The 10,000-nt window shown below is 38.1% G+C and overlaps 1 long non-coding RNA gene across 1 annotated transcript; it reads right to left on the bottom strand.

Annotated features, from left to right (window-relative positions):
- Positions 1 to 285: 285 nt before the first annotated feature.
- On the bottom strand, positions 286 to 9,870 carry LOC118761363. The gene is made up of 3 exons (XR_004997316.1): positions 9,811 to 9,870; positions 6,778 to 6,886; positions 286 to 765 (listed from the first exon to the last, which is right to left on the bottom strand). It is a non-coding gene; the product is annotated as an uncharacterized LOC118761363 (long non-coding RNA).
- Between the last annotated feature and the right edge of the window lie 130 nt (positions 9,871 to 10,000).

Below are 10,000 nucleotides of genomic sequence, written 5' to 3'. Positions count from 1 at the left end.
TCATCATCATCATAATCCTCATCATCATCATCATTAGCAGCATTTTCATCATCAACATCATTATCATCATTATCATCATCTTCTTCATCATCATCATCATCCCCCACCTCATCATTATCATCATCATCATCATCCTCATCGTCATTATTATCATCATCATCATTCATCACCACTAACACCACCACCACCGCCACCCATTATCATCATCATCATCAACATCATCAACAACACCATCATCATCATTATCATCATCACCATCATCGCCTCCATCATCATCATCATCGACTTATCATCATCACCATCACCACCTCCATCATCATCATCAACATCATCAACAACACCATCATCATGATCGACATCATCAATACCGTCATCGTCATCATCATCGCCGTTATCATCATCATCATCGGGATTGTTATGATTGAATAATGACTAATGAATTGGATCGATGACTAAAGAGAAGCTTGTTGTTGTTGTTGTTTGCTAGTCTGCTGTTTTGCTGTTGTCCCACAACTCTGGCCTGTTTGGATATTGAACCTGTGTCTGCAATTGCAACAAATTTACAAACAAAAACACATCTGCAGATTTTACTTGATTCTCAACTTACCAATTCACAGCCAAATGCAAAGCTGTACAACCATTTGAGTCTTTCGCTCCAATTTGGCTTCCTGCGTCTATCAAAATGTCGATGATTCTTCTATCGGCGCCCACTTTAGAGGCAATTATTAAAGGAGTTTGTCCAAATATACCAAAACGTTTATTAATCTGTAATGAAGAAAGTGAGGACATGTGAAATAGAGAAATTCCATTTTCTCTCTCTCTCTCTCTCTTTTCTCTCTTTGTCTCTCACTCTCTTTCTCGTTTTCTTTCCTCTTTCTCTCATTCTTTCTCTCTCTATCTCCCTCTTCCATTCCTATCCTTCTCTTTCTTTTCTCACTTTCTCTCTCTTTACCCTTTTTCTCTCTCTCTTTCTTTCTCCTCTCTCCGTGTCTCTTTACTTTCTCTCTCTCTCTCTCTCTTTTCTCTCTTGTCTCTCACTTCTTTCTCGTTTCTTTCCTCTTTCTCTCCTTCTTTCTCTCTCTATCTCCCTCTTTCATTCTTCCTATCCTTCTCTTTCTTTTCTCACTTTCTCTCTCTTTACACCCCTTTTTCTTTCCTCTCTTTCTTCTTCTCCTCTCTCCGTGTCTCTTTACTCTCTCTCTCTCCACTGTTTCTCTCCATCTTTGTCTCTCACCTCTGTCTCTCTTTTCTTTCCTCTTTATCTCCTTCTTTCTCTCTCTATCCGCCTCTTTCATTTCTTTCATTCTCTTTCTTTTCTCACTTTCCCTCTCTTTCCCTTCTCCTTCTCTGTCTTTATTTCTCTTTCTCTCTCCCTCTCTCTTCTTTTCTCTCTTTCCCATTTTCCTCTCCTCTCTTTCTCTCTCTCGTTTCCTTCCTCTTTCTCCTTTTCTTTTTTCTCTTATCTTTCTCTTTCTCTATTTCTCAATTTCTCTTTTTCTTTCTCCGTATCTCTCTCGCTTTCATTTCTTTCTCTTTCCCTTTTTCTTCTCTCTCTTTCTTTCTCCCTCTCTCTTCTTCCTCTATTTCCCTCTCTCTCATTCGTTTCTCTCTTTTTCCATTTTACTTTTCTCTGTTTCTCTCTTTTTCTTTCTCTTTCTCTCTTTTTCCATTTCTCTTTCTTTATCTCTCTCTCTCTATTACTTTCCTCTCTTTCTTTCTCTCTCTATCTCCTTCACTTCTTCTTTTCTCTCTTTCACCCAAACTTTTTTTTCTTCTTCTCTCTTTCTCTTTTACTTTTATCTCTTTCTCTCTCTTTCTTTCTGTGCTTCTCGTTGCCTTTTCTCTCATTCACCCTCTTTCTCTTTTAGTTGTCTCTCTTTCTTTGATGTCCTTTCTCTCTCCCTTTCCTCTCACTTCTTCATTCATTCTCTCACATTTGCTTTTCTATCTTTCTCTCTCTATGTCTCTTACCCTTTGTTTTCTCTTTCTCTCCCTTCCCTTCCTCTCCCTCTCTTTTCTATCTTTCTTCCTCTCTCTCTATTTCCCACTCTATTTTCTTTCCTATATTCCCCTCTTTCCATCTCTGTTTCCTTTCTCTCTCTATCTCTTTCTTTTCTCTCTTTCGCTCGTTTTCTTTGTCTGTTCTCTCTTACTCTCACATTTCTTCATTCTCTCTCTCTTTCTTGTTCTCGTTTCTTTTCTCTCTCTTTCTTTTCTCGCTCTCTCGCTTTTTTCTCCTTCTTTCTCCCTCTCGTTTTCTTTTTATCCTTCTTCCTCTCTCTCACTCTTTCATTTCTCTCTTTCTTCCTCTCCTTTCTTTTTCTCTCTCTTTCTTTCCTCGCTCTCTCACATTTTTCTCTTTCTTTCTCCCTCTCCTTTTCTTTTTATCCTTCTTCCTCTCTCTCACACTTTCATTTCTCTCTCTCTTCCTCTCGTTTCTTTTCCTCTCTCTTTCTTTTCTCGATCTCTCGCTTTTATCTCCTTCTCCCTCCCTCTCGTTTTCTTTTTATCCTTCTTCCTCTCTCTCACTCTTTCATTTCTCTCTTTCTTCCTCTCGTTTCTTTTTCTTTCTCTCTTTCTTTTCTCGCTTCTCGCTTTTTTCTCCTTCTTTCTCCCTCTCGTTTTCTTTTTATCTCACTCTTTCAATTCTCTCTTTCTTCCTCTTGTTTCTTTTTCTCTCTCTTTCTTTTCTCGCTTTTTTCTCCTTCTTTCGCCCTCTCGTTTTCTTTTTATCCTTCTTCCTCTCTCTCACACTTTCATTTCTCTCTCTCTTCCTCTCGTTTCTTTTTCTCTCTCTTTCTTTTCTCGATCTCTCGCTTTTATCTCCTTCTCCCTCCCTCTCGTTTTCTTTTTATCCTTCTTCCTCTCTCTCACTCTTTCATTTCTCTATTTCTTCCTCTCGTTTCTTTTTCTTTCTCTCTTTCTTTTCTCGCTTCTCGCTTTTTTCTCCTTCTTTCTCCCTCTCGTTTTCTTTTTATCTCACTCTTTCAATTCTCTCTTTCTTCCTCTTGTTTCTTTTTCTCTCTCTTTCTTTTCTCGCTCTCTCGCTTTTTTCTCCTTCTTTCTCCCTCTCGTTTTCTTTTTATCCTTCTTCCTCTCTCTCACTCTTTTATTTCTCTTTTTCTTCCTCTCGTTTCTTTTCTCGCTCTCTCATTTTTTTCTCCTTCTTTCTTCTCCCTCTCGTTTTCTTTTTATCCTTCTTCCTCTCTCTCACTCTTTCATTTCTCTCTTTCTTTCTCTCGTTCCTTTTTCTCTCTCTCTTTCTTTCCTCTCTTGTTTTTCTTTTTTCAATCTCATTCTCTTTATCTTTTCTCTCCCTCTTTCTCTGTTTCGTTTCTCTTTTTGTCTTCTCTATAATTCTCTCTCAATTTTCCTTTTCTTTCTTCTATTTTTCTATTCCTCTCTTCTTTTTTCTCTTTCTTTTTCTTTCTCTCTTGTACTTGTTTCAGTCATGAGACTTCGGCCATGCTGGGGTTCCTCCTCGGTTTTGTCTTTTATGTGTGGTACCTTTCCTGTTTATTTAGCACCAACCTATAGCTCTCTTTTGCTTCAGGGCTAAGTAACAGGGATGCAAATACACCAACACCGCTTATCAATTACCAGTTAGGGACACACTCTAGCATAGATACACAAGCATACATACACACACAAACACACACACCACACACACATATATACGAGTTAATAACACCTGTAAGGATGTGTTTTATTTATTCACCAAAGCGAATGGAGCCTGCAGAAAGCTCTTATATCTGTCACACTTCCGTTCATGGGCCTTGTTATAACCCGCTCCCTACGTGACTGTTCGTTGAATTATGATAATTTTCTGGGCCTTTTCAGGCCACAGAACCACATCAGTCCTCAGTGTTGTATGGATAACCTGGGGAAACTGCAATCTTTTCCCTAAGTCTACCTTCATATCCCATGGTTGAGACCCTTGCAGCAAGCTGTGTATTGCTTTTGCTGGCTTTACTGGTTTCTGTCCCTCTTTCACGAACTTAATTGCGGCAGTTATCTTCCCTTGGTGATGATGTTTCTCACACCTTTACTGCTCCAGGGTGTGAGCAAGTATTTGTATCTGCCCTGAGAAAGTGTTATTCTGCACCCTACCAGGATGTGTGCCAGAGTGCCCCTTTCCCACAAAGTCTACACAGCTGGTCTTCCCTCAAACCCTATTTGTACAGGTTTGTTGGCGTCGGGAGTGTGTCATACATCGCTCCAGGCAGGAAGGAGATGTGCAAAGGTTCCAGCCTCCACAGGTCAGTCCATGTGAGCTTTCTCTCAGGGAGATCCCATTTAGTCCATGCACTCAGAGATATCAACTCCACAGCTCTTGATTTCCTTTTATCTTCCTCCTGGTACCGCACCGCTGTCTCGGTCATAGCCCGCCTCTTCCTGGTGTCTGCTTTCTTCCATTTTTGGAAATAGAAAGAGCCAAGTCCCTGGCGACACCAACATGTAGCTCCAATTATGGCGCGTAGCTCCAGCATGCCTTCAGCCGGAGCGACAGCAGTGCTAGTTACCCACACCTTGTGGTAATACCTGCATGTCTGACAAGCTCGTCCTTAGACACTCTGTACATCATTACATTACATTTTGCTACTTTAAATTCCTCCATTAAATACGACAGGGGAAGTTTTAGCCTTCCAGAACTTATGGACAGGCCTACTGAAGTGAAGCTTGGGAAACTCCTAGCAATCTTCGGAGGTATTTAGTTATCTTTCTCTCCACCCTTTCCACACTTGGAACGTCATACAGCGTCAGCAACCATATGAGTCTTGGGAGCATTCTGTGTTGGTAGAGCCATGCCCTGAACTTTCCTGGAAGCCCTGATTTATCAATCCTCATCCGCCACTCCTCTGCTTGCTTTACAATTTTGGTGACATTGCTTCTCTCTGACAGCGACTTGTCAAACATCTTTACAAGGCATTTACTAGGATTTACCTCTATTGATGGAATACTCCTAGCACTTGGAGCCTGATTTTGTTGGTTACCTTATTGCCCTCCCTGATTACCATGCTCCCCGAAATGCTTAGGAAGATGGTTCAATTCATGCATAAGCTCAATGAAGAGAAAGAAAACCACTTTTTGTTTGTCACTGAATCTAATACAAGTAATTATTTGAGACTAGATATCTGTGGGAACTTCTGGATGACACCAACTTCTGTTGAATATGTTTCAAAATGGGAAAAAGTGGATACAAATGAAAGGAAACGATAGGGGAATAAAAACATAAATAAGGCAGTGCTTCGTTTTAAATTAAGTGCTTCGTTAGTACTTTGTAGCCATACAAAATGTTAAAAGGTGTGAGTTGTTCATACACAACTGTAATACATCTGTTTAGACAACAATATCAACATCATCTGGAGGAAAACACCTACCATCACAAAGTGGCAGACATTCACCCACCATTGAATTACAGGTATGATGGTCATCAAGAAAATAAAGGATGCTTCTTTCTGCATTTCACCATCTGTCAGCTCTCTTCACTCCTAATTTAAAACCAAGATTTCTGGTCTCCTACCAACAGAATCTCAATAAATTTAACAGAATCATCCTACTAACTGCTTCATAACCATGATGGTCCTATACTAGGGATTCTCAAACCTTTTAAATATGGTTTCTTTTCATTTACCAAGGAATTCTCAATGTCCCTTTCCTTGCTACGACTCTATATAACACATAATTAATGTCGTTTCAATTAATACTAGATTAGATTAATTTCCCTCTCGATCCTAGTCTTGACATGGGTGACTACTTACCACAGAACCATCACCAGAATAAGTGAATACTTGATGCTTCACCACTTAGTTTTCTTTACTGATCCAACCGTTGATACATAGCTTCAGTTAAACTCAGGTACACATTCTTTGTGTTTCATATATACATAACCTCATATGCTATTTTTCCCACAGCGCCCCCGACACATGGGTAGTACTGACCTCACTGGGAATCCTGCTCAATATTCCTGCAGACATATCTTATCGAGTGACTACCATCCAGTCATTCTAACTTCCAATGTTTCAATAATGAAGTAAAAAGTCACAAACAACCATTATATTGTCCCTTTAGGTATCTTTCATTATTCAATGCTCACCAGTACAATTTTATAAAGCCAGATCAAGAGGGGCTTGGTACCTGTGTGACACACCAGTGTTTTCATATGTTTGACAAAATCTGCATAAAATGGTGTAGCCCTTCACTTCAGTAAAACCTTCGTCTATGTATGGCAAGAGGACTTCTTTAAAAAGTCACCATTTATCTACGGACTCCATCTGTTTCTCATCTTATCTGAAATATTCATATCAGAATACTCCCTTGCAGTGTGTGATGATGGGTTTCTCTCTCATTCACATTCCATCTACTTTGCCATGCTCAAAATTTGGTCAAGAATAATATTCTTTTCTACTCAAGGCACAAGGCCTGACAATTTGGGGGAGGGGGCCAGTCGATTAGACCGACCGCAGAAGGCAACTAGTATTTAATATACCGACCTAGGAAGGATGACAAGAAAAGTCGACCTCGGCGGAATTTGATCTCAGAACGTAAACAGACAAAATACTGCTAAATATTTCACCTGGCGTGCTAACGCTTCTGACAACTCGCTACCTTGGTCAAGAATTTTATTATAACTTTAATGGCGATTAGCGGAAAGGGATGAAGAAAGAAATGAAATATTATGGAGAAATATATGCAGTTAGTTTGAAGTTTTCAAATTGCGTATAAAATAATAAAGAAATAGGCAAAATTGGGAAAGCAATAAACAGAACAACTTACGTCGCCTGGCTTCTCCTCAAGTAAGATTTTCAATCCTTCAACATCATTATTTCTAATTATATCAACGATTGGTTCTATGTCTTTGAATAAAAGAGGAAATCCATGTCTTCTGAATAAAAGATGACAAAAAAAGATTAAAACAGTTTTTAAAAACTTATAAAATGAGGTAAACAACAATAAACAGAAGTTAATGGTTCTAAAATCTTGCATAAGATAACATTGATATTGTAAACTTCAGTTTATCTAAAGTATTATTCATAGCTGAATGTTCTTCTTGACACTAATAAACCTAACAACAGTAATTGTGTTGTGTCTCTAGGTTAGATTACAGATTGACTGGTTACAATTAAACCCTCAATATTGGAATGTACAGTCTGTTGATCAGCTACGTAGAGGCAGCGTACATGTTGAGCTATAAATCTGTGGATCATACCCCAGCTACGGTGGAGGGCACTTTATATCAAAGACAAACTGATTCTCCAAAGAAAGGTAAATATACGAAATATAGTAAAAGAATCAATGAAACAGAGTTTGTTCAATAAAACCTCCTGTATTGATCTTTGTCGAAACACTAGCAAAGTAGATGAGATCAAATCTGAAACTATCAGCAAGTGCTTACTTTATAGATTTTTGAAAATATCTTTATGACTATTTCATAATTATTTAATAAATTTCCATTATATATATATATATATATATATACATATATCATTGCCATCATCACTTAACGTCCACTTTTCATCCATTCATGAGTAAGATGGTTGACAGGAGCAGGCCAGGTAGAAAAGAACTACCCTGGGCTACTGTCTATTTTGGAAGGGATTTTACAGCTGGATGCCCTTCCAAACGCCAACCACCAGTTTTGTCCCACTGTATGACACCTTGGGCAAGTAACTTCTTCTAAATCCCATGGCTGATCAAGGCTTCTGAGTGGATTAAATAGAGATAATCTGAGAGAAGCCCATCGTACAACGCTGGACAAAATCTGACGACCAGTGAAAATAACTGCCAAAATGAAGTGTTTTGTGTGTGTGTGTGTGTGTGTGTGTGTGTGTGTGTGTGAGTGCATTTTTCCATTTGCTTTTACTGAAAATTGCTCAGCTATGAATGATTAGATTATCATTTTCCCTGTTAATAGACAAACCATTGGAATTATTGATCCCTTGAACAACAGGTAAGGGTTAATAACATGAAGGGGATCCAGATGCAGAAAGAATGGATGAATAATATACTCATACAACCCATGGTAGTATGGAGAAAAGGTGTAAAATGATTGCTTTTTATACATATACGTACATATATAAGTCTATGTATGTGTATACTCGCGTGCATGTGTGAGTAGCTGTATGGCATAGGGATTCGGGTACTACCCTCAGAATAGCTAGATCGTGGGTTTGATTCTTGCAATGCCCTTCCTTTCCCAAGATTTCCGAATGTTTGCCTGCTTTCCTAACCAGTGGAGTGGCATCATTCAAAACGTAAAACGATGCAAAGCACATTGTGACCAGTGATGTGTAACATCTGGCAGTATAGTCGGACATGTGACTACATGACTATATATATATGTATATATATACATATTTGTGTGTGTGTGTGTGTGTGTCTTTTGTTTTCTGTAAATTTGTCTGTGTGTGTGTGTGTGTGTGTGTGCGTGTGGGTTGGTGTACTTAAGGTTGGAATTTAAAACTATTTCTTGTGAAGGGTATCGACTTGTAACCTTTAATTAAGATCTTAATACATAAGCATTACGAAAGATGTTTTATGATACATTTGTGTTACACTACACACGGAGACAAACAGCCAGATGACTGCTAGTATATATTAACACACAAGACTACCATAGCAGACTTAATAACATAGGCTAAGAGACGAATAAGAGAGGGAGAATTGGAGGAAGCGAGGCATTGAATAAACACTGGGTTTACAATTTGAAGTTCGGAAGTGTGGAAGTTGTAAAGATAATTTAGGACAGGTCAGAAGAAAGCTAAAACAGCAAATGGATTGGGAGGGAGTTACAGTTACAGATATAAATACATGAACTTGACTTTATCACTTTTACACCACACACACACCACCCACATATTTATATTCATTTTTAAAAATCTTTTTACTTGTTTCAGGCACTTGACAGCGACCATTCTGTAGAGCACCACCTTCAAGGGTTCTAGTTGAAACAAATCAACTCCCCGGACGTTTTTTCAGCCTAGTACTTATTCTATCGGCATCCTTAAGCGAACCGCAAAGTTATGGGTGATTAAACACACACCAACACCGATTGCCAATCGATGATGAAGTTCCATATAAACACACAAGTAATTATAGGCGACGGGCTTCTTTCACTTCCCATCTACCAATTCAATCTCAAGGCTTCAAGGAATTGAACGCAGAACATGTGGTGAGGAAGCAAGCTTCTTACACACAGCCATTCCTGTGACTATATACACAGATATATACATATATGAAATTTTGTAGTGTCCAGGGAGTCATTATGCCAATATCATTAACACACGCACTGGTTCCATTCCACTTCTTTATTGTTTGTCAATATTAAATTCATTTGTTTTCAAAATATTTTCTTTTCTAAGATGAACATAATTTTTGCACAATTCATCGATGAACGAAATGTAAAGAAATATACAGGCACGAACACATATTTACCCACTCTCACAGACACACACACACATATACACACACACACAAACACACAAGCATATGCATAGGTGTATATAAATATGCATGAGTATGTATGAGTGTATACACACACATACATATAGATGTATAATGATAAATACATACATACATACATATATACATACATACTTACATACATACATACATATATACATACATACTTACATACATACATACTTACATACATACATACACACATATATACATACATACATACTTACATACATACATACATATATACATACATACTTACATATATATATATATTCGTAAACTCTATTTCCAGCCCTTCTACATTTGTATTTCTCAAGATAAGTTTCAAGACAAGAATTTTTTTTTTACCTTATTTCAAATGGTTTCGATGGTGGAGAAGCTTGGATTCGTGGTTTCTCCACGAAGCGAAAGGATTAAATGTTTCTTAGTTAGTTAATAGCAGGAGGTGACTACTCGTATTCAATTTCGTGCCACACCCTGACTAACACAAATCTTTTATTCAAATTTGAATGCTCTTTACAATTTGTCATGTCAAAGT

The sequence above is a fragment of the Octopus sinensis genome, unplaced genomic scaffold (genome assembly GCF_006345805.1).
Source record: "Octopus sinensis unplaced genomic scaffold, ASM634580v1 Contig12641, whole genome shotgun sequence".
Classification (NCBI taxonomy): Eukaryota; Metazoa; Mollusca; class Cephalopoda; order Octopoda; family Octopodidae; genus Octopus; species Octopus sinensis.
Note: the sequence above shows the minus strand (reverse complement) of the source record. Positions and strands in the feature narration are given on the sequence as shown.